Genomic DNA, 25,009 nt, shown 5'->3' with positions numbered 1-25,009 from the left:
CTCTTTTACCTGTGTGCTCTGAAGCAGTTCTGTTATCACTGCAGAGCACTGCCATACACTCTAAAGAGGATAAAAGCTTTTGCATTCTTACTTGGGACATTAGGGTGCAAGGGTGAGTCTGCCCGTGTGCGCTTGAAGCATGCAGCTGCATTGGGATTTTCTTTTCTCACTGTGGAATCTAAATGCTTTCCCTCCCTCCCTTGCCTGCTAAGGCAAGGCTCAGTTTTATAGCAAACATGTTAGTTAAGTAAGGTCCACCACTCCCAATTCACAGAACTCAGAGTTGGAAGGGACCTCAAGGATCATCCAGTTCCAAACCACCTGCCATGGGCAGGGACACCTCGTGCTAGATCAGGTTGCTCAGAGCCACATCAGCCTGGCCTTAAAAACCTCCAAGGATGGGGCTTCCACTACCTCCCTGGGCAACCTGTTCCAGTGTCTCACCACCCTCATGGGGAAGAACTTTTTTCTAACATACACTCTGAATCTGCCCACCTTTGAATCATAAATTCTCTACAGATACTGCAAACTAGTAAACCACACTAAGAGCAGTGCAGATTAAGCACCTTATTTGTCTTGGATGGAAGGTCAGACTTCTGTCTGGAACATCTGAACTGGTGCTTTGGGTGCAGTTTCCTTCTATTCAAGGGTGGTGATCATCTTGTCAACAAAGCATCTAATTTGCAAGATGAAGTCATTTATTAGAAGCTGGCTTCCATCTTAGATGGCCATCTAGGAAAGGAAATATGGGCTAGTTGCTTGTGATTTAACATGCACTGCACCTGCTTAGTGCTTTCTGTTTTCCTTGAGTAGATCAGGAAGGTGGCTTGTGCTTGACCAGCAGTGTAGGATTGTTAATGGAAATTAGATTTGGCTAAGCCTGCTTTTTACAAGGAAAGCATTCCTGATGACTCTGAAGGCTCTGCAGAGGGACCTCGACCGACTGGACAGTTGGCAGAATCCAATGGGATGGCATTCAACAAGTCCAAATGCCAGGTGCTGCACTTTGGCCACAGCAACCCCATGCAGAGCTACAGGCTGGGGTCAGAGTGGCTGAGAGCTGCCAAACAGAGAGGGACCTGGGGGTGCTGATTGACAGCTGGCTAAACATGAGCCAGCAGTGTGCCCAGGTGGCCAAGAAGGCCAATGGCATCCTGGCCTGCATTAGGAACAGTGTGGCCAGCAGGAGCAGGGAAGTCATTGTGCCCCTGGACTCTGCATTGGTTAGGCCACACCTTGAGTCCTGTGTCCAGTTCTGGGCCCCTCAGTTCAGGAAGGACATTGAGAGACTTGAAGGTGTCCAGAGAAGGGCAACAAGGCTGGGGAGAGGCCTTGAGCACAGCCCTGTGAGGAGAGGCTGAGGGAGCTGGGGTTGCTTAGCCTGGAGAAGAGGAGGCTCAGGGGAGACCTCATTGCTCTCTACAACTACCTGAAAGGTGGTTGTAGCCAGGAAGGGGTTGGTCTCTTCTCCCAGGCACCCAGCACCAGAACAAGAGGACACAGTCTCAAGCTGCGCCAGGGGAAGTTTAGGCTGGAGGTGAGGAGAAAGTTCTTCACTGAGAGAGTCATTGGTCATTGGGATGTGCTGCCCAGGGAGGTGGTGGAGTCCCCATCCCTGGAGGTGTTCAAGAGGGGATTGGATGTGGCACTTGGTGCCATGGTCTAGTCATGAGGTCTGTGGTGACAGGTTGGACTGGATGATCTTTGAGGTCTCTTCCAACCTTGGTGACACTGTGGTACTGTGACTTTCTAGGTTAATGGAGTCTAGTGTTTGTCAGTGGCTAATGTGTGAATACAATAAACACTTAAGAACTTCTTTAGTTCTTGTCTTCCTTTGATAACTGTCAATGCAGCTTCTAAGCAAGAAGCCTCTTTTGTTGATGCAAAGCTAAATCTACTACCCGAAGTGTAATTCAGCCTCTGTTGCAGATGCCTAGGGCATTTTCTGGAGTGATAGGCAGAGAGAAAATATAGGAATGTAACAAGATCTTTTTACAAGTTTTTTCCACAGAATCACATCATCACCTAGCCCAGCCCCACTGACAGAGCAGGATTGCCTAGAGTAGATCACATTGTGGCTGTCCATGGGTCCATGTCCCAGGGGAGGCCAGGGACAAGCAGAGTCCCTCAGGGATCAGTCCTGGGACCAGGCTTGTTCAACATCTTTGTGGGTGCCATGGACAGTGGCATTGAGTGCACCCTCAGCAGGGTTGCTGATGACACCAAGCTGTGTGGTGCAGCAGACAGCTGGAGGGAAGGGAGGCCATCCAGAGGGACCTGGACAGGCTGGAGAGGTGGGCACAGGCCAACCTCAGGAGGTTCAACAAGACCACGGGCAGGGTCCTGCAGCTGGGTGGAGGCAATCCCAGGCACAAATACAGGCTGGGCAGTGACTGACTGGAAAGTAGCCCTGAGGAGAGAGACTTGGGGGTGCTGGTGGACAAGAAACTCACCAGGAGCTCTCAGTGTGCACTTGCAGCCCGCAAAGCCAATCAGATCCTGGGCTGCATCAGGAGAAGTGTGGCCAGCAGGTCGAGGGAGGTGATCCTCCCCCTCTGCTCAGCCCTGGTGAGACCCCACCTGGAGTACTGCCTCCAGTTCTGGAGCCCCTATTACAAGAGGGATGTGGAGGTGCTGGAAGGTGTCCAGAGAAGGGCCAGGAGGATGAGCAGAGGGCTGGAGCACCTCTCCTGTGAGGACAGACTGAAGGAGTTGGGGCTGTTCAGTCTGGAGAAGAGAAGGCTCCCAGGTGCCCTCATTGTGGCCTTCCAGTATCTGAAGGGGGCTACAGGAAGGCTGGGGAGGGACTGCTCAGGATCTCAGGGAGTGATAGGACTAGGGGGAATGGAATGAAGCTGGAGGTGGAGAGATTCAGGCTGGAGGTGAGGAGGAAGTTCTTCCCCAGGAGAGTGGTGAAGCCCTGGAATGGGTTGTCCAGGGAGGTGGTTGGGGCCCTGTCCCTGGAGGTGTTTAAGCCCAGGCTGGCTGAGGCTCTGGCCAGCCTGATCTAGTGTGGGGTGTCCCTGCCCATGGCAGGGGGGTTGGAACTAGGTGATCCGTGTGGTCCCTTCCAACCCTGAGATACTATGACACAGGAATGTGTCCAGGAGGGTTCAGTATTGGGAGATCTGGTGCTCTTTGAGGTACTGACCACATTTATGCCTGCATACTTCACAGGCATCATTCAATCAGTTCAGCAGCTGTTTACAAAGCACCAAACTTTCATCTTCTTTGAGTGAAACACAGTTCTTTTCTCCCAACTTGGCATCTCTAAATTTACTGAGCAGCACCAATCCCCTGATTAAATGACTATAAATGCAGTCACCTTCTGCCATCTCAATGCAACAAGGGTCAAATTAATGGACTGGTTTCGTAGTTATTTTTTTCCAGAGCTATTGCTCTGGAATATTTGTGGCATGTATGGTTTGCTTTCTATCTAAGTTAATTGACTGGGATCTCTGTGATATTTTCTGTAGTTGTGAGGATTTATTATGGGAAATGAAGGTTGATGTTTGTGATTAATGATTCTTGATCTCACATTATTTGTGCCCTCTTAGCATCACTCTGTATTATTAAAGCAGAGCTTAAAATATCCTTACTTCTCAGTTTCCTAAGTTTGTGTGACTTGCTTCATGGCCTGTTCTTGGCAAGAATAAGGGAAATATAGCTTATAATGTGATTCCTGGAAATGGAGTGATTCATTCAGGGTGAGCTTATGTTTGTGTGCTCTCTTCTCTTAAAAACACTCGGGAGCTCTTAAACATTTGTTGGCTCCAGAAAGTGGGAATGCAAGGGGCACGTGGGATGGGAATGATCCTGATGAGTGCTCTCCTTTTGCATGGATCTGGCATGTTGGAAATCTTTGAGTCTTGGGTTTTCCTACGGAGGAAATGTGGGGTTCCATATGTGAATTACAAAATGTAATCTGCACATTCCTTTACAAGCACACTGGGATGCTTTGGCCAAAGTTGATAGGTAAAAGCAACTTGTGTTTGGAAGGAATGTGCTATTTTGAGGGAGGATGATTAATTCTCCCCACCTTCTGCAGTCCTTGGCCTTTAGAATGGTATCAACAAAGGAAGTGACTCTTACAGATGTGGGTTTTTTTGTGCTGTAGTTCCTAATTTATTGGGAGCTGGACTGAGATCCATTCACTCATTTCATGTAAGCCACCAAAGAGCTATTTCCAGTTATTGCCTGGACCAGGTTGTTGAGCTGAAAGATGCCCTCTTTGACTGCCAGCTGTGCCTCAAGAAAGATAACAAACCTGGGTTACAAATAGTTCACCGTTATAATTCAGCCTTCTAAGTTTTAGTGCTTATTTGTCAAAGAATGTCTCCAAAGAGGTACTTTTAGCAAACACCATCTAGAGAGCTTCAAATCCTAACTTGTTCTTCATGTGGAGAATATTTTTTAGTGTCTGTGAGATGCCTAAAGTTTGTAAAAATGACCTGATGCTCAAAAGAGAGTTGGATTTAAGTTGCCTCAAGTTTGGTGGGAGCTGGGTCTATCCACATTACAAACAGCAGTCCAGGCCTCTTCTGGGAGTCCAGCACTCTGTAGTGCAGATGGGGATGGTGGAGGGGTGCCACTTGGAGTCTATTTTAACATACATTTGCTGTAGGACTACTATTTGATGAAGCTGGGTTTCTAAAAGTGCTTGAGAAACCTGTTGGAAACATGGCCAACAGTTACAGGCTTTTGAGATTATCAGGAGAAGCAAATGGATAAATCTGAAGATTAATTCCAGGTACCCTCATTGCAATGAGAGCTGGTAGGCAGGATTAATCTCCATATCCTTGGGTGCTTAAAAGATGCACATCCAAGCCAGTTAGTCATCCTCTGTAGTCAGTGGAGATGAAAAAGCAGTAAGAGAAGTTTGCTTTTTCCTTCTGTGAGGACTCTGCCTCTACAGCTGGTAGAAGAGAAGTTAACATTTTTGTCAGGAGAAAGATGCATGAGAGCAGGGCCCTGGTGGATTTCCAGTTGTGCAGCTTGGAATGTGTTTATTCTTCTGGTACTGCTGGTACTTCTGAGTGGTTTCTTATAGCAGTGCAAATGTCAACAGTTACAATCTGCTAGCTTCACCTTAGTAAAATATACCTGTAGGTGCATGAAGAAAACTTATGGATTCACAGACTCCTGATTACCCTGTCAGCAAACAAAAGAATTTGTTTGGTTTTCTCCAGAAGGTGAAGAATGTGCTTGTGGTGAAGGCACATTATGCCCAGATAGTGAATCTTGTCCCAGCATGTGGACAAGTTTCCCCTCCTCCAGGAGGAAGACAAAAGCCAAGGCATTAGCCAGGCCAGCAGGCACCCAGCACATGCAGTGCTGGTGCAAATACCAGGTATGGCATAACTCTGGCTTCAGGCTTTCTCTAGGCTGGAGCCAGTTGTCTGTGAGAGTGCTCATTGGTTGAACCCAGCCTCGAGGAATCTATAAGTATCACCCAGTTGGTAAACAAGTTGCCCCCTCTTGCACTTCGTCGCTGTGCTTGCTCGAGAGAACAACTCTCGAGCCATAGCCTCTGCCATTGAGCTCGTTGTTAGCTTCTGTCATACCTGCACCATACTGAAAGCCTCTGCGTGGTGAGAAGCAGTTGTGAGGATCATCTCCAGAGGGAGGACCTTGGCTGAGCCCAAGGAGCCCAGCATCACCACGGCCAGTCGTACCGACCGGGAGAGCCCACCGTGCCACCGGAGGACCGGACCAGCCCCTGAGGGTAAGCTCTGCCCAGCTGCCGGGGAGATAGGACTTGATGGAGACCGAGTGCACGCATGCCCAGCCCCGCCGTAGCGGGAGAGGAGCCGCCGTGTGCCGCTCTGAGCCCTGTGAACCTCAGGGAAGACCAAAGCACTGTTTGTGCCTATGCTGCACCAAACCCGGGACCGCTCCGAGCGTCCCGCTGCTCCTTTAAGCTCAGTAAAGGAGCAGCTGCTGCTCGACACAGCTGCATTCTCTCCCCGAGGCTGTGTGCATCAGCCCCGAGAGTGGCCGTAGCTGCAAATGAAGTTCTGTGCCACGGATGCTGATGTTTCCTTTAGTTAGTTATTTTAATATTTATGGCTCTGATTTTTTTTTTCTGCCTCACTTCCCCTTTAATAAAAATGACATTTTCCTCATTTTTGGGGTACTATGTAAGCCTATACATAATCTTGGATCCATTTCTATCACTCAGTGAGTGGTGTTGGAAGGGGTCTGTTCCCTAGGCTGCTGTTGGTACCTGTTACAAAGGAGGTTTTCTGGTCAAGCTCATGTTCATACACCTTCAGAGTCCTCCCAGGATTGGGTTCATTTACTTTCCTTTGTAGCCAACAGTGATACAATTGCTGATTTGCTTTTCCAAGATGAGTTTTAATTTTGTAAATTTCCTGGAGATCTGGGTGGAAGAAGACTGTAGTGGGGTGAATGAAAGCTGGGAGGAAGGCATATCACACAGAGAAGCAGAATAAAGCTGTCAGCTCCAGCTCGTTGGAAGATGGAGATGCTTTCTGGCATTGTTATCCACGAGGAATAACCCAAAGGAGAGGACAGCAGCTTGAGGTTTGGTGAAGAACCTCAAGAAACCTTTGCAGCTTTGGCATGCTGGGAAGGGGGAGGGCATACCTTTCACTCCTGGAGGATGCCATCAGAAAATGATGATATTTCCATACTTCATTACTGATACATTTTGCAAGGTTTTACACAAGGGGATGCAAAAAAGCCAACCCACACCAGACTAGCCTTCAGACCTTGCTTCCATCCCTGTGTTACCTTAAACCTAGGAACAGTAGTGAAATTTTTATTATGCATCTGGGATGAGGAGTTAGGGCTCAGTATCAATGGAGCATGATCCGTGGGGAAAAAGTGCTGGGTTTTGCACAGACCATTTCTGACTGTCAGAGGTACTGCTCAAATCAGGGGATTTACTTGGCTTTCTTTTTGTCAATGTGCAAGGGAAACTCAATGGAAGCAATAATGAATTCCTTGAGGCATCACAGCTGTCAATGAGTTTGATTCTGTACTAACATGTTACTAGACTTTTCTCCATTTTTGTAGTACTCTGTTTCCAGAAGTGAAGGGACTGTAGCAGAGCTGCTGCTTCCTAGTGGTTGTTGAAACTGAGGAGCATTCTTTCTGTCCCTGTGTTACATCAGCATCACAACCTCCATTCCTGACACTGTGTGTGGCTTTCCCCGGTAACTGGTGTAACTTTCCAGACGTTGTCTACTGAACAGTACTTTTAAAAGGCAGTTGATTGGTGTTCTTTGCATAAAAGTGACAGAATGTGTAAACATTGACTGGTGGGGAATCGTTGAAATGGATGCTTTCATCTGCACTCACAGCAGCAGCGTTTTGCCAAGGTTGAGTGTAGCCCAGCTTGAAGATGTTACCGCCGAACTTGGCCACTTGCAGTACATTAATTGTCCTTTCTGTCACCTTTTCCCATGTATTTTCCTCCAGATTCTGAAATCAGAATCAGACTTCACCCCTGTCCTCAGCACACTGAAAAACATCTCAGTTGCTTATCCACAATATACCCATAAATGCTTCTGCAGCTGACTGTAGCAGGTAACTGTCCAGTATGTTTGAGTGGGCAGGGTGGAGAAGTATCAGTCAGGGTTGGAAGGGACCACAAGGATCCCCTAGTTCCAACCCCCCTGCCATGGGCAGGGACACCCCACACTAGATCAGGCTGGCCAGAGCCTCAGCCAGCCTGGGCTTAAACACCTCCAGGGACAGTGCCCCAACCACCTCCCTGCACAACCCATTCCAGGGCTTCACCACTCTCATGGGGAAGAACTTCCTCCTCACCTCCAGCCTGAATCTCCCCACCTCCAGCTTCATTCCATTCCCCCTAGTCCTATCACTCCCTGAGATCCTGAGCAGTCCCTCCCCAGCCTTCCTGTAGGCCCCCTTCAGATACTGGAAGGCCACAATGAGGTCATGGTGACAAAGAAGGGGCCACAAGTCTGAAACTTTGGGGGCAGGTTAACTAATGAATTTTCAGAAAAAGTTATTTTTTATAGTACTTCATCATCTTTCCTCTTAAGAGACCAGGTTCTCTGTGCATGTGAGCGCCTTTAGCCTCCTCACACGGCCTGGTGCGGGAGTGACGTTTCTCACAGGGTAACCGAGGCACAGCTGAAGCACATGTTGGGGGGGGTTGTCTTTCTTGGCTTTTTTTAAGGGTTTGGTTTTGCACATAGGAAATAAAACATATGAATAAAAAGGAAGGCTGGGCAAGGACTTCTCAGGATCTCAGGTAGTGATAGGACTAGGGGGAATGGAATGAAGCTGGAGGTGGGGAGATTCAGGCTAGATGTGAGGAGGAGGTTCTTCACCATGAGAGTGGTGAGACCCTGGAATGGGTTGTGCAGGGAGGTGGTCATAGTTTCATAGTTTCATTCAGGGTTGGAAGGGACCACAAGGATCATCTAGTTCCAACCCCCCTGCCATGGGCAGGGACACCCCACACTAGATCAGGCTGGACAGAGCCTCATCCAGCCTGCTCTTAAACACCCCCAGGGACGGGGCCTCGACCACCTCCCTGGACAACCCATTCCAGGGTTTCACCACTCTCATGGTGAAGAACCTCCTCCTCACATCCAGCCTGAATCTCCCCACCTCCAGCTTCATTCCATTCCCCCTAGTCCTATCACTACCTGAGATCCTGAGAAGTCCTTCCCCAGCCTTCCTGTAGGCCCCCTTCAGATACTGGAAGGCGACAATTAGGTCACCTCGGAGCCTTCTCTTCTGCAGACTGAACAGCCCCAACTCCTTCAGTCTGTCCTCACAGGAGAGGTGCTCCAGCCCTCTGATCATCCTCGTGGCCCTTCTCTGGACACGTTCCAGCACCTCCACATCCCTCTTGTAATAGGGGCTCCAGAACTGGACACAGTACTCCAGGTGGGGTCTCACCAGGGCTGAGTAGAGGGGGAGGATCACCTCCCTCGACCTGCTAGCCACACTTCTCCTGATGCAGCCCAGGATCTGATTGGCTTTGCGGGCTGCAAGTGCACACTGAGAGCTCATGTTGAGCTTTTTGTCCACCAGCACCCCCAAGTCTCTCTCCTCAGGGCTACCCTCCAGCCAGTCACTGCCTAGCCTGTATTTGTGCCTGGGATTGCCTCGACCCAGATGCAGGACCCTGCACTTGCTCTTATTGAACTTCATGAGGTTGGCCTGTGCCCACCTCTCCAGCCTGTCCAGGTCCCTCTGGATGGCCTCCCTTCCCTCCAGCGTGTCTGCTGCACCACACAGCTTGGTGTCATCAGCAAACTTGCTGAGGGTGCACTCAATGCCACTGTCCATGTCACCCACAAAGATGTTGAATAAGATAGGTCCCAGGACTGATCCCTGAGGGACTCCACTTGTCCCTGGCCTCCACTGGGACATGGAGCCATTGACAGCCACTCTTTGGGTGCGGCCATCAAGCCAGTTCCTTATCCATCTAGTGGTCCACCAATCAAACCCATGTGTCACCAGTTTGGAGACCAGGATGTGGTGTGGGACAGTGTCGAAGGCTTTGCTCAGGTCCAGGTAAACGACATCAGTTGCTCGCCCCTCGTCTATTAATTTTGTCACCTGCTCATAGAAGGCCACCAGGTTGGTCAGGCAGGATTTGCCCTTGGCAAAGCCATGCTGACTGTTCCCAATCACCTCTTCACTATTCTTTTGAGCGAGTAGTGACTCCAGGAGTATCTGCTCCATGATCTTTCCGGGCACAGAGGTGAGACTGACTGGCCTGGAGTTCCCTGGTTCCTCCTTCTTGCCCTTTTTGAAGATGGGGGCAATGTTTCCCCTTTTCCAGTCTGTGGGGACTGCCCCAGACTGCCATGACTTTTGAAATATAATAGAGAGGGTTTCAGCAACCTCATCTGCCAGTTCTCTCAGTACCCGTGGGTGTAACCCGTCGGGTCCCATGGACTTGAACACTTTCAGGTTCTTCAGATGATCACGAACCTGATCTGCACTTACAATGGGCAGTTCTTCCTCCCTGTCCCTGGCTTTGACTTCCATAACATCAGGAGTGTGGCTAGAGGCCCTTGCAGTGAAGACTGAGGTAAAGAAGTTATTAAGTACCTCAGCCTTTTCCTCATCACAGGTGACCATGTCACCATTTTCCTTTCTGAGGGGGCCCACACCTTCCCTAGTCTTCTTCTTCCCATTAATATACCTGTAAAAGTTCTTAGTATTCCCTTTAATCTCCCTGGCTAGATTCAACTCAAACTCTGCTTTGGCTTTCCTGACCAGGACTCTTGCTGCTCGGGCAGCTTCCTTGTATTCCCCCTGTTCTACCTGTCCTTCCCTCCACTTCCTGTAGAGTTTCCTTTTAAGTAATAGTGTGTCCAGTAGCTCCTTGCCCATCCAGGCAGGCCTCCTAGCATTCTTACCTGCTTTTCTCTTTGTTGGTACACAGAGCTCCTGGACACAGAGGAGGTGGTCCTTGAATACTGACCAGCTGTAACTGAGTTTTGCCACGCAGCTGAGTTCATTCTACTCTTGTATGGCTGTGGATGCATTATTGGGAAAATTTTAAGAGGGCATGGCCAGCAGTGGAGGGACCAGCAAAGCAAGAGGGAGGGACCTCTGTAAGAAGCAGTTTGTAGACCTCTGTTGACACACCTGGAAACAGAACTTGGCAGCAATGTTTAGCCTTTCTGTTCAAGGACCTTGTGCATTGGGCCCATCCCCTTGAGGAAACATCAACTTTAAATGATCTTTCAAGAGTGGAAATGATCTCATGCTTCCTATGGCTTCTTTGAGGTTTTTCTCTGGTTACTCTTTATGGGAAATAGCTGGTTGTACCCAATTTGCCAAGCAATTCAGATTGCTGCCTGAAAGACTTCTTCATTTGGCAATCCACCAGTCTCCACCCTTACACACTGTTTGCACTGAACTGGTATTTCCATTTGAATATCCTACATGTAACTCCACTTATCTTCATCTTGACAGAGAAAGAAATGGAGGCACAATGACACTTAGTCACCTTTGAGGGCAGTAGAGACCTTGAAAAGGAATAGTAAGAGCCCTTCTACGGGAGTACAAGTGTTGCTTTTCCTTCTGCTTTCTTGTCATGCTCATAGTCTTGTATGAGGTGACCTGTGTTCCATGAAGAGTCATTCTTACTGGTGAGTCTTGCTCCATTGCTCAGCCAAGAGTGTGCTTAGCTCTTAAGACCTGCTGCAGAGCTTCTGTTCTGGAGGCTTTCTTGATGGGAAAGGTTTGTTCCTGAAGAAGCTGTCAATCTGTTCTACTATTTTTTGCCATAATTGATTTAGAGGACACAGTCCCAAGCTGCACCAAGGAAGGTTTAGGCTGGATGTTAGGAAGAAGTTCTTGACAGAAAGAGAGATTGGCCACTGGAATGTACTGCCCAGGGATGTGCTGGAGTCACCATCACTTTAAGTGTTTAAGAAAAGACTGGATAAGGCACTTGGTGCCAGGATTTGGTTGATTAGATGGTGTTGGGTGATGGGTTGGACTTGATGATCTCAAAGGTCTTTTCCAACCTGGTTTATTCCATTCTATCTTGAAAGTGTATGAAACTGGGCTCTTTAAGATTTTGGGGTTTTATTAGTCTGAAAATGTGGCCATTCTTGCATGTCTAACTGTTGCATGGCAGCCATATGTGGCTTTGATACCTCACAGAAACTTAAGCAGGTATCCTCTGTTCCTGCTTCATCTTGCTTTCTCTTACAGCTGGATATAACCAGAGCTTTTACTTGCACCCCACCTTTGCCTCTTCAGTCCTTTAACCAGGAAGCTAGATAATAGAATCCAATCTTAGAAATTAAAGGAAAACCCCACCTAGTCTGAGCTATCCCAGGCCAAGGCTGGAGAATGACCTTCCACAGGGAACTAGTGCTCATCAAACCCCATCATCTTTTATCTAGGCTCAAATATTTTCTTTCCTTTTCCTTTTCTCTTCCTTGCTCTTATCTTCCTGGGAGAGTGGGTATGTAATTGTGGAGAGATTGTGTGTGCATATACACCCCCCCATACAAAGCACTTCTGGTCACTCTTCATTCTAGAGGAGGTGAGCAGTTGGGGTGTTAAGCCATAGGCTGCAAGAAGGCTCAGTTTCATTAGGGCAAAGCTCTGGGTCTACCAGTGGAAAAGCTGTTTGGGAGGTTTAGGTATACAGAGAAAAAAAACCCAATCTCCAGCTACCCACTTGCAGTGTGTCTTTGTGCTCAAAGCCATCTATAGGTTGATACCATGATCTCTGTTCTCAAAGCAATAGAAACATTCCAATGTAAGAGCACAGTTGTATTGACTGCTCTCCCCTGAACCAGTCTGATAAGGTAGAACGGTAATGCCGTCCCTGGAGGTGTTTAAGCCCAGGCTGGATGAGGCTCTGGCCAGGCTGATCTAGTGTGGGGTGTCCCTGCCCATGGCAGGGGGGTTGGAACTAGGTGATCCTTGTGGTCCCTTCCAACCCTGACTGATACTATACTATACTTTCTTTTTTCAGTTGTCAGCCTTATCACTGCAGGGATCAAATGTTGCCATTATAGTTCTTAGTGAAATAACGTTTTCCCATCTTTGGGACTGATGGCCTGAGCTCTTCTGAGCTTTGGTTGAGGGAGTATGGCACAGCTCCACCCCCACCTTCCTAAGTCTGCCTCCCAGCTAGGGAGGGTGGCACCATGCATTCACAGTATCACCAAGGCTGGAAGAGACCTCCAGGATCATTGAGTCCAACCTGTCACCACAGACCTCATGACCAGACCATGGCACCAAGTGCCACATCCAATCCCCTCCTGAACACCTCCAGGGATGGGGACTCCACCTCCTCCCTGGGCAGCACATCCCAATGACCAATGACTCTCTCAGTGAAGAACTTTCTCCTCACCTCCAGCCTAAACCTCCCCTGGTGCAGCTTGAGACTGTGTCCTCTTGTTCTGGTGCTGGTTGCCTGGGAGAAGAGACCAACCCCTTCCTAGCTACAACCTCCCTTCAGGTAGTTGTAGAGAGCAATGAGGTCTCCCCTGAGCCTCCTCTTCTCCAGGCTAAACAACCCCAGCTCCCTCAGCCTCTCCTCACAGGGCTGTGCTCAAGGCCTCTCCCCAGCCTTGTTGCCCTTCTCTGGACACCTTCAAGTCTCTCAATGTCCTTCCTAAACTGAGGGGCCCAGAACTGGACACAGGACTCAAGGTGTGGCCTAACCAGTGTAGAGTCCAGGGGCACAATGACCTCCCTGCTCCTGCTGGCCACACTGTTCCTAATGCAGGCCAGGATGCCATTGGCTCTCTTGGCCACCTGGGCACACTGCTGGCTCATGTTTAGGCAGCTGTCAGTCAGCACCCCCAGGTCCCTCTCTGTTTGGCAGCTCTCAGCCACTCTGACCCCAGCCTGTAGCTCTGCATGGGGTTGCTGTGGCCAAAGTGCAGCCCCTGGCACTTGGACTTGTTGAATGCCATCCTGTTGGACTCTGCCCATCTGTCCAGTCAGTCAAGGCCCTTCTGCCCTCTAACTGACCAACATCTGCTCCCAACTTGGTGTCATCTGCAAATCTGCTGATGACTGACTCAACCCCCTCATCCAGATCATCAGTGAAGATATTACAGAGCACAGGGCCCAGCACTGATCCCTGGGGCACACCACTGGTGCCTGGCTGCCAGCTGGCTGCGGCACCATTCACCACCACTCTCTGGGCTCAGCCTCCAGCCAGTTCCTAACCCAGCTCAGAGAGCTGCTGTCCAAGCCAGGGGCTGACAGCTTGGCCAGGAGTTTGCTGTGGGGGACAGTGTCAAAGGCCTTGCTGAAGTCCAGGTAGACTACATCCACAGCCTGCCCCACATCCACCAGGCAGTCACCTGAGCATAGAAGGAGATCAGGTTGGAGAGGCAGGATCTGCCCTTCCTAAATCCATGCTGGCTGGACCTGAGCCCTTGGCCATCCTTCAGGTGTGCAGTTATTGCCTCCAGGATAATCTGCTCCATCACTTTCCCTGGCACTGAGGTCGGGCTGCCAGGCCTGGAGTTTCCAGGTTCCTCCATCTCGCCTTTCTTGTGGATGGGGACCACACTGGCCAGCTGCCAGTCACCTGGGACCTCTCTGGTGAGCCAGGACTGGAGGAAAATGATGGAGAGTGGCCTGGCCAGCTCATCTGCCAGCTAATGCAAATGAGGTAGATGAAGCTGTGAAATGCAGTTTCACTGCAAAGCATTCTTAGCCTTTCAGCAGGCTACTGATGCATCTTGTGGCCAAGGAATTACAATGCATCGATTCAGGTGCCGTGGTAAGCCCTGGCTGCATGGGAGTAAGTCTAGTTCCCTTATGGTGATTTCTGCTTTGTTTAGTCCCTGAGGGCCTTGTCACTGAGAGCTGACCTCTCCTTTGGAGCGTGTTTTGGAAGTCAGAGCAGTGCATGGATACACCTCACCTCTATTCCCTTGCAATTCCTAGCTGTAGCCCTTCTTTACTGATGGAGGAGAAGTAAAACCTCTCTATTGTCTCCTCACTCTTGACATAATATTAATGGGGGGGGAGGACCCTATCTTGCAGCCACATGGTAAAGCAATTTGAGTGGGTACTGCTAAAAGCCAAATTGTCTTAAAAAGCCTTCTGTAGAGGAAATAAAAACAGTTGTTTTAAAGCTCATACAGACTTTACTGTGCCATCACAGGGCCTTCAGTGCTGAGTCAGTGTCCTGGGTACAGAGTGTCTCAAAATGTACTTTCTAACTTTGTGACAGAGTTGTCCATAATGGCTCTTAAAAGAATGTAAGGGTGTTGCCAACAGCTGAGACAAGTGGAGCCAAAATGGAAGCGACCTTATTAGTAAATTTGTTCTCCTAAACATTCCAGAGGTCTGGAGGAATTGGCTGATGCAGTTGCAGAGCCAGGCTCCATAATACTGGAGAAGTTCTGGCTGTCAGGTGGAGTCTCGGGAGACTGAAAAAAAGGAAAACACAGCACCCAGTTTTAAAAAAGGTAAAAAAGAGGACCCTGGAGATTACTAATCTGCCAGCCTCACCTCTGTCCTTGGGAATATCATGGAGCAGATCCTCTAGGAAGCTATACTGGATCATACAGAGGTCTGGGGAGTGATTAGAGACAGCTGTGATGGCTTCACCAAGGGCAAGTCCTACCTGATCAACCTAGTGGCTTTCTACAACGGAGTGACTACTTCAGTGGATAAGGGATGACCTGTGGATGTCATCTATCTGGACTTCCATAGAGCCTTTTACTCTGTCCCACACAACATCTTTCTCTCTAAGCTGGAGAGCTATGAATTTAATGGGTGGCCTGTCCAGTGGATAAGGAATTGTGGATGATCACATTCAAAGGGCAGAGCTCAATGTCACGAGAGGTGATTCTGCCCCTTTACTCTGCTCTGGTGAGACCTCAGCAGCAGTACTGTGCCCAGCTCTGGGGCCCCTGATGCAGGGAGATTGCAAAGATGATCAGAGGGCTGGAGCACCTCTCCTATGAAGACAGGCTGATAGAATTGGGGCTGTTCAGCCTGGAGCTCTTTGCAATGAGAGAGAGAAAATACTGGAACAGGTTGCCCTGGAATGTGGTTGAGGCCACATCCCTTGAGACATTCATGATCAGACTTGATCTAGTTGGAAACTGGCAGCCTGATCTAGTTGGCAATGTCCCTGCTCACTGCAGGGGGGTTGGACCTTTGTAGGTCCTGTCCAACACAGTGCAGTCTGCAAATCTCCCATTGTTAGCCAAAGCAAAGGTTGTGATGTTAGGAACAAAAGGGTTTTTTGCTTCTTGAAGTGGACACAAGATGAACTTTAAAAGGAGGAAACCAAATCCATGTGTTTTATGTAGCTGTAGGGATGCACAGTTTGTTTTATCTAGGTATACATACACATTTTACATGTACATGTCTAATGTCACCCAACCTCTATCTAGTCCCATCAGGGAAATACAGTTGTCAGCCATCCTTGCTGCTCATGGAAATTAGCTGCTGTTCATGGGAGACTTCTGCTGCCCAGCTTTGAATAGCAGGAAATCCTGGAGCACAGCACCGCTCCAATATTCAGTTTTTATTCCATATTAGGAAAGATTTCCTTCTTGCAGTGGTTGCATTGGAATGATTTGTGGGATTCATTTGTGAGCCACGTTAAAAGCCAAGGCCCTGTTGCATGCTTCTGACTTCTGGACAAACTCCATAGGAGGGAATGAGTGGCAGTGGTGGGGCCACGCCTGAAGTACTGTGTTCAGTTTTGCATCCCTCACTGCAGGAAAGAGGTTGAGGTGCTGGAGCAGGTCCAGAAAAAGGCAGCAAAGCTTGTGAGGGGTCTGGAGAGCAGGTCTTGTGAGGAGCAGCTGAGGTAGCTGGGGTTAGTTATTCTGGAGAAAAAGAGGCTGAGGAGTGGTCTCCTGGCTCTCTGCAGCTCCATGAAAGGAGACTGTAATGAGGTGGGGGTTGGTCTCTTTTCCCAAGTGGTAGGATGAGAGGAAATGGCCTCAGCTTGTACCAGCGGGCCTTTAGGTTAGCTGTTAGGAGGAACTTCTTTACTGAAAGTGTTATCAAACACTGGAAGGGGCCTTCTGGGGAGGTGGTTGAATCCCTGTGCCTGGAGGTGTTTTGAAAATGTAGGGGTGGTGTGCTGTGGGACATGATTTAGTACCAGACTTGGTAGAGTTAGGTAATTCATGGGTTGGAAGGGACCTCCAACCTTTCAGGGTAATAATACAGCTTAAGTGAGAGGGCCCAGCACCCTGTCAAGCTGGGCCTTGAAACTCTCTAACATAGGGGAATCCATTACCTCCTTTGGGAGTTTATTCCAATGTCTCATAGTTCCAATGGTGAAAATACCTTTTTCTGGCGTCCAGCCTGAATCTCCTGAGCAGCAGCTTGTGCCCATCACCCCTTGTCTTTGCCACGGGACTCTGTACAAAGGGAGTCTTCCTCCTCATGACAGATGCCCTTCATGTACTTGCACATGGTTATGAGGTCTCCCATAGACTTCTCAAGGGTGAACAAACCCAGTTTCTTCCTTCATAGGTTAGGATTTCCAGCCCTCTGATCATTCTTGTAGCCCTTCTCTGGACCTTTTCCAGCCTCTCCACATCCTTCTTGTATAGTGAGGACCAAAACTGCACACAGTGCTCAAGGTGCAGCCAGACCAGTGCTGAGTGGGAGAATGACATCTTTATTCCTGCTTGTGATGCCCTTATTAATGCAACTTGGCATCCTGTTGGCTCTCTTTGCCACTGCAGCACTCTGTTCACACATGTTTAGCCATTTGTCCACCAAGACCCCCAGGCCCCTCTCCCCAGTGCTGCTCTCAGGCTGGGTGGCTCCCAGTCTGAGCTGCATTCCTGGGTTCTGTGTTCCCAGGTGCAAGACCCTACACCTGGCTTTGTTAAACTTCATGCACTTCCTTCTTGCCCACTCAACCAGCCCATCAAGGTCTTCCCAGAGGGTGGTTCTCCCTGCTGGGGTGTCAACTTCCCCACTCGTTTTTGTGTTGTCAGCAAACTTCATCAGGGTGCTCTTAATTCCAATCTCCAAATCATTAATGTAGATAGCAACCAGCCCTGGGCCCAGTGTTGATCCCCTGGGGACCCCACGAGGGACAGGTTGCCAGTCTGAGAAAGAGCTCTTTGTTAGCACCCTCTGGGGAGGGCCTGGCAGCCAGCTCCACACCCACCCCACAGACCACTTGTCTAGGTCACTGCAGGTCAGCTCCTCAGGGAGGAGGCCATGGAAAGCCTTGGAGAGATCCAGACAGACAGTGTCCACCTCTCTCATCAGCTGAGTGTGTCACCTTGTCATAGAAGGCAGTCAGGTTTGTCATGTATGACCTGTGGTGAATCCATGTTGGCCTTTCCCTGTCACCTTCTTCAGTTGCCTTGTCATAGTCCCCAGGAGGATTTGCCCCATGATGTTCCCAGGGATTGACAATAGGCTGATGGGTCTGTCATTACCTGGGTCCTCCTCAGAACCTGTTTTGTGGCTGGGGGTGACACCAGCCTTCTCTCAGGCACATGTCCTGACCTTCAAGGCCTGTCCTGTACTATGGAGAGCAGGCTGGCAGTGACATCAGCCAGCTCCTGTAGCACCCTTGGGTGGATGGTGTCTGGGCCCATGGATGTGTGTAATGGTTGGACTTGATCCTGAAGGGCTTTTCTAACTGAAAATGGTTTTATGATGCCTCAGCAAAGGTGGTGTGCAAGAAATCATACCAAGGGAGAGGTTTCTGGTTTTAGCTGTGGCTGTAACTGACAGTCTACCCAGACACTCTGTGGGGAGAGCAATAATGACTTAAAATGGCTAAAACATTTGAACATCTTTTGCCTCTAAATAGCAAAGCCTCTTCCGGCAGGGCTAATTTTACTTCGGTTCTTAGTGATACTTTAAATAGAAGAAATGTAATTCAGTCTGTAACTGTGAAGTATCAAAACTTAGTAGAACGTAGTGCACACTGGGGAATAAATAACCAGCTGAAGGAAATGAAGTGTATAAATAAGGTAAATGAAATGCTGATGAGGTAGTGAGGTCTTGTTGCAGTCTTGCTACTTCGTTTTCCCTTCTCGGGTGGGGGCTGTTGTCGAAGCTGGAGGGTGCCAGGCTTCCAAAACACTCCTGGATGATGTGTTCCTGTGCAGCCTGCCCTATGTGAGGCAAGGGAGTTGGACTCGATCTCTGGAGATCCCTTCTAACCCCTAACATGCTGTGATTCCATGTCAGAAAGATCTGATCTTGGCAATAGTGTTAAAGAAGAATCTGTGCATGAAGTTTCTGATGGGTTTTACTTGGCAGGCCACCTTGCTTCCTTCATGTGGCATGTTGAATAGGGGGCTTGTGACTGGTGATGCTACTGGAAACATGAGCTTCAGGAACACAACACTTAACTTTTCTTTCTGAGATGTGCCCTGGGGCTGTGCTTAGCAAAGATGCTGTTCTGGTAACTCTCAACTTCAGTAACAGCAGTGGCACAGCTAGCATCACCCAGATGCAAAAGAGGATTGGTAGGTCAAAAACTGCTGAGCTGAAGTTGTTCTTTTTATTGACATAAATGAAGTTTGGGTAAGGCTTCATTCTCAAACATGGATAATGGTATTCAGTAATAATAAAAGTATTGGTGTCAGACTCCAATAGCTGAAAAATACCAGCCCAGAATTGATGTAGGTTTGAGTAGTGGAAATTCCCTTTTGCTTGCTGCTCGTACTTCAGGATCCTCTTGTGTTTTCCTTATTTCTGGAGGTTCCTCAAAAGCTTTGGAAGTGGATTCAAAGTGAGTTACAGAAGTAGTAGTCAGGGAACCTCTGTGCTATAGGTGTCCAGCCTCTCCATGAGAGAATTCAAACACTTTGGAGGCATCAGGGCTGGTTCTCAGACTTGAAGCCCTGCTCTATCCATGCTGCTTTCCTAGATGGCACTTCATTTTTCAGATCTAATCATTGTCAGTGTTGGGTTTTTAGTGCCTGGTTTTGTAAGTTGCTTTCTTGTGCTCTCTGTAAGGAGGCAAGCATACTACATGCATGGCTTCTAAACTGAGAATATTTCCACTGTGTGACTTAGGTCCAGGTCAAGTTGATAGAATAGATTTGGGCTTATTTGATAGAATGAACAAGCTATGTGGTAAAACAGTTGTGCAGAAGCTTTGTCTGTGAGGAAACTGACATCTTCAGACCCCTTCTTATGGAACTGAAGCAGAGTTAATGACACCCACCAAGGCCTAACTAACACAGATTTGCTCTTTTTCTGTGTGAAAGCAAGAATTGATCAAATAGGTTATTGTAGTATCCTGAGAAATGTGAAACTACTAAGGCAGATAGATGGGAAGTCTGGTTTCAGTTTTCACTGCATGCAGCATTCTCTCAGATATTTATATGCTCACTGAAGTGAGAAGTCACTTCAGAAGTTAACATCAAAATTGAGAAGCATGTGAGGTGGCTCTGAGATGATGAATGCACCTGCTTTGGGAGGAATGTTGCTTTCTGATGTGTGTGTGGGTTTTTTGGGGGGGAGGTTTGTTGGTTGTTTTTTCTCACAGCAGATTTCTTCAAAGCTTATAGCACATCTGTGTTTGGATCCTGTTTCATCCCTGTCATCCTTTCCTCTTCAACATCTAAAGGTATGTGGATATGTAAGTGCTGAAATTACTGAGGGTGTCAAACCTCTATCCTTCCACCCACCAAGTGACGGTTATGTGCTCTCCCTCACCTTTGATCCTCTGATCCCCAGATGCCTCAAGCTAGACCTATGAAGGCTGTAGATAATGTGTGAGAAGTTTCAAGCTTGTGCTCTCATTCCTTCCTGATCAGATAATGATCCCACCGAGAGCCAAGTGTTTTGTTCTGGAGAGAACAGTTCTCCAGTTGCTTTGACTTCTTCCATCTCTCCTCCTCTTGACTTGTAGCAGGTGGGATTGGATGCCTCAGTGATTTTGCTGTCATTAACTGGAACCTTAATCCAATAGTCTAATGCACAAGCATTAATGAAGAACTGTCAGAGCTGCCAGGCGGCCTGGAGAGGTGGTGAGTGTTGAGTCGCCAGTTGTGCAGCACAAGCTGGGTGTCAGATTTCCAGTGGTGGAAATGCTTTCAGGAAAATCAATTGATAATTTGCTTGCAGGTGTTGTAATGGATGGGAGCACAGGCTGAAGCTGTGGTTGATACTGCCTGACCTTTGTCTGCTTCCCACATAGAAAGCTCTGAGAACCAAAGGATCAAATGTGTGCTTGGACCAAGCAGCTTTCTTCCACCAGAAAGGAGATGGTGGGTCAGGAGAGACTTGCTCAGAAGAGATTCTTGAGGACTCCAGCTTGCTGGCACTGGGGCTGCTATCCCCTTTCTGCTGCTGTACCTTCTTCTTGTTGTTCTTAGGAGCATCCTGGAATCCTGACTGACCTGCCTCGTGGGACAAGATACTCCCTGGTTACCCCACATTTGTAGTATCTTATCCCTCTCTCCCTTGGGCCTGTACTTTAGGCTCTTACTAATGAGCACAGCAGGCACCAGGAGAAAGGCTTGCCCTCTGATTTCAGCCATCGGGCCAGGAGGCACAGGCTTGGTCTTTGGGCCAAGCAGCACACACGGCGTCTCTGCTTCTGGCCACTCACAAGCCACTGCCCTGTGGGCTGAGTGCTGCTTGGTGTCTGCTGTTCATTAGATCGGTTTGACGTCTCTGTCGGCCTCAGCTCAGGGTGTATCAGTTTTTCCAAAGCAACAGGCCCTGTGGAAAGAACATTCTTTGGTTCTCCATGGTCAGAGGATATCTGGCCAAGTGCAGCTGGTTGGTTAGTGTGACCTGCTTTGTGCTCCAGGCAGCGTAGAGCGAGGCTGGTGATGCAGCGGGAGTAGAATGGTTCCATTATGCAGATGGCATGAATTTGGGTGAATTTAGCAGGTTTTTGAGGAGATTTCCAAGAACTGTGGGTGGCACCTTTTCAAAGTGTCCCTATTACTGTGGTGAGGTCAGTGGAAGTAATGTGTTGTCAAGAAAAGACCCCATTTTGGAGTGTCTTCCTTCCTGTTCTCATTCCCTCCAGCATCATTTGTTTTATAAAGGTCATGCTTAAGGCTTTTACTCCATTGCTCCCAGCTGAATATTTTTGTGTTTGTGATTTGTTTGGGGGTTTGGTACTGGAGGTAGAGAGGTGGGAGGAGAAAGGACAAAGAGGTTTTGTTGGCTGTGAGTTGGCATAGGATTGTGCAAGGTACCTTGTGTCTGCTGTCAGGTCTTTACTCTTTTCCACTTGCTTTGGAGGACCTGGAGAGCTCAGGACATCTCATTTTTCACAACATGGATTGTTTTTCTTCTACAGTGACAGAGCCAACTGGGGCCACTAATTGCAAACTGAGCAAATAAATGTGAAGTTCTGCCTCAAGGAAACGTGCTGTGATACAAGGTGGTCCGGAGGCAGGGCTGGTGGGGTGTGTGTGCTGGCAGCAAACCCTCTGGTGATACAGCCCTCCTGCTTTGCTGGGCCTGCAGCACAGCGTGATGGTGAGGTAAATGCAGGTGTTGTCTTTGTTAAATAGCTTTCTCTGAGCTTCTTAGCTTAAGGGGTGGATTCTTGCCTGTCTTTTGCTACTGTAGAACACAGTGAGGGTCAGCCCTACTACTTATAGCACAGTATGCTAGTGCCAGAATGATCTCCTTTTTGCAGGCTTAATAAAGACAAGTTTGTTGCTATCAAATAAAATCAGGCTCTTTGGTAATGTCTGCATCTGTCAGCATAGAAGGGGTGAAACATGGGGCAAACAACAGGAAACAAAGCTTCAGTGGTACTTTATCCCATCAGGAATACAAGGTGTGCAAAGGATGAATACCCTGGTGCTTGCTGGTGCTAGAACATGCTCATTATGCCTTGAGGAAAGGTTGATCCATTTCAAGCCTGGGTTAATGCTGCACTGTCCTGGTGCTCCAAAGTGATCAGAAAGCAGTTTGGTTTACCCTATTAGATAACTTCTTGAAGTTGTTGAATCTGAGATGCCAGTGTGCAGTCAGCAATTGTTCTGTTGGATTTGGATGTGTCAGTGTTGGCAGATTTGCTCTCAGATACTTTTATCTTTCCCCACCTATGAAGGGAGAAAGAGAGTGTGGTACTGTACAACAGTCTCAGAAGGTTCTCCTGGCTTTTTGAGGTGTCCATTATGGTGTAAACCCATCGTTTTTAGTCAAGACTGGTATGAGTTGACAGCTCTCATCTTCCTTTAGTGGAAAATTGAAGGGAACAAAAATTAAGAAATAGAAATATTGACCTCATCACAGCTGGAATGCTGTTAAAGCCTCTTTACATACATAGAATACATTGAATGAACCAGGTTGGAAGAGACCTCCAAGCTCATAGCCTCCAACCCACCTAAACAAGTCACCCATGGCACCAAGCACCCCATCAAGTCTCGAGAGAGATACATTCTTATTCTCAGAAATCTGGCATCTTGCACTCCAGAATACACAACTCATATACTCTGTGTGATACTATAAAACACCTTTATTTGTGACACAGCAGCTGCATATCTGCCAACAAATCCATTACTGTCACACCAAATCCAAGTAAAACTCAACAAGAGAAAAATGCTGTCCTGACAGAGGGCAGTAGGCAAATCCAAACCCAAAATCCTGGAGCAGAGTTCAGCAATCTGCTTGTCCTGACTTGGACGTGCAGGTTTGCTTCTGTTTGAAGGTTTTAATTGGCTCACCTTAAAAGGTATTAGTTAGGATGTGCTCAAAGATCATAAACCTCAATTGGCATTTGTTTTCCTGAAGGTAAAGCCTCTCCCACTGGGGAAATGGAAGGATTATATACAAAATCAGAAGGAGGTGAGTGTACTTCTGTGTCATTTTACAAACCAACTCCAGAACAACCCCAGGCAGAGCTACAGGCTGGGGTCAGAGTGGCTGAGAGCTGCCAAACAGAGAGGGACCTGGGGGTGCTGATTGACAGCTGCCTAAACATGAGCCAGCAGTGTGCCCAGGTGGCCAAGAAGGCCAATGGCATCCTGGCCTGCATCAGGAACAGTGTGGCCAGCAGGAGCAGGGAAGTCATTGTGCCCCTGGACTCTGCTTTGGTTAGGCCACACCTTGAGTCCTGTGTCCAGTTCTGGGCCCCTCAGTTTAGGAAGGACATTGAGAGACTTGAAGGTGTCCAGAGAAGGGCAACAAGGCTGGGGAGAGGCCTTGAGCACAGCCCTGTGAGGAGAGGCTGAGGGAGCTGGGGTTGTTTAGCCTGGAGAAGAGGAGGCTCAGGGGAGACCTCATTGCTCTCTACAACTACCTGAAGGGAGGTTGTAGCCAGGAAGGGGTTGGTCTCTTCTCCCAGGCACCCAGCACCAGAACAAGAGGACACAGTCTCAAGCTGTGCCAGGGGAAGTTTAGGCTGGAGGTGAGGAGAAAGTTCTTCACTGAGAGAGTCCTTGGTCATTGGAATGTGCTGCCCAGGGAGGTGGTGGAGTCCCCATCCCTGGAGGTGTTCAAGAGGGGATTGGATGTGGCACTTGGTGCCATGGTCTAGTCATGAGGTCTGTGGTGACAGGTTGGACTCGATGATCCTTGAGGTCTCTTCCACCCTTGGTGATACTGTGGTACTGTAAACAGAGAGACTGAGATGTAGTTACTCATGGCTTCCTGCTGTGGGCCTCCCTTTCAGTGGCTCAACCCACTGCAAGGCCGAGCATGAGGCCTGCAACAAATGATGCCCTTTGTTTTTTTAATTTCACTTGACTTCCCTAGACCAGCTGCAGAGGGCTCAGGGCTGGCCTGAGATGTGGTTTTCCAGCATTAGAAGCATTGTTCTAGTACATCCAAGTTCTTTGGGTTCAAGATGAAAGTGATCAAAGAGAGCAGCTTTTCATCTTTCCTCTTTCTTCCTGGTTTTTAAGGATTCAATGACCATGGGCACTGACCTAGAAGTACTTTGTCTGTATGGGTAGCATGTCTACAGCTGCACAAGACTATTGTGGCTGTGTCGATCTGCTAGAGGGCAGGGAGGCTTTCCAGCAGGACCTTGACATGTTAGACCAATAGACCAAGGTTAATTGTACAAAGTTCAACAAGGCCAAGTGCCAGGTCCTGCACCTGGGTCACAACAACCCCATGGCAGTCTTCAGACTTGGGAATGTGTGGTTGGAAAGCAGAGACTTGAAGAGGGACCTGGAAATTCTGGTTGACAGCCAATGAAATCTGAGTCAGTAGTGCCCAGGTGGCTAAGAAAGCCAGTGGCATCCTGGCTTGGGTTAGAAACACTGTGGCCAGCAGGGGCAGGGAGGTGATCATTTCCCTGTGCTCAGTGCCAGTTAAGCCACACCTTGAGTGTTGTGTTCAGTTCTGGGCCCCTCACTAGAAGATGGACACTGAGGTTCTGTAGCATGTTTAGAGAAGGGCAATGAGGATGTTGAAGGGCCTGGAGCACATGGCCTATGGGAAGTATCAAAGGGAGCTGGGGTTGTTCAGTCTTGAGAAGAGGCTGAGGGGAGACTTGAAGGGAGGTTGGAGTGAGGAGGGGGCAACCTCTTCTTGGTGTCAAGTGACAGGACCAGAGGAAATGGTTTCAAGCTGCCCTGGGGGAGGTTCAGGCTGGATGCTTGGAGATACTTCT

General features: G+C 48.6%; 1 protein-coding gene across 2 annotated transcripts in view; it reads left to right on the top strand.

Moving 5' to 3' along the window:
• STK38L (serine/threonine kinase 38 like) overlaps nt 1-25,009 on the top strand; it is a 65,906-nt gene that overhangs the window by 8,001 nt on the left and 32,896 nt on the right. Inside the window, exon 1 of one of the 2 annotated variants that reach the window (XM_068170889.1) lies at nt 21,900-21,920. The exons of the other annotated variant lie outside the window; for it this stretch is intronic. The gene's annotated coding sequence lies outside the window, so the exon portion shown is untranslated. Of the gene's footprint in view, nt 1-21,899; nt 21,921-25,009 lie in introns of those variants that run through there. 2 annotated transcript variants of the gene reach the window in all.

Source organism: Melanerpes formicivorus, unplaced genomic scaffold (genome assembly GCF_026170545.1).
Source record: "Melanerpes formicivorus ecotype bairdi unplaced genomic scaffold, bMelFor1.0.p_v2 SCAF_3, whole genome shotgun sequence".
NCBI classification, from domain to species: Eukaryota; Metazoa; Chordata; class Aves; order Piciformes; family Picidae; genus Melanerpes; species Melanerpes formicivorus.
Note: the sequence above shows the minus strand (reverse complement) of the source record. Positions and strands in the feature narration are given on the sequence as shown.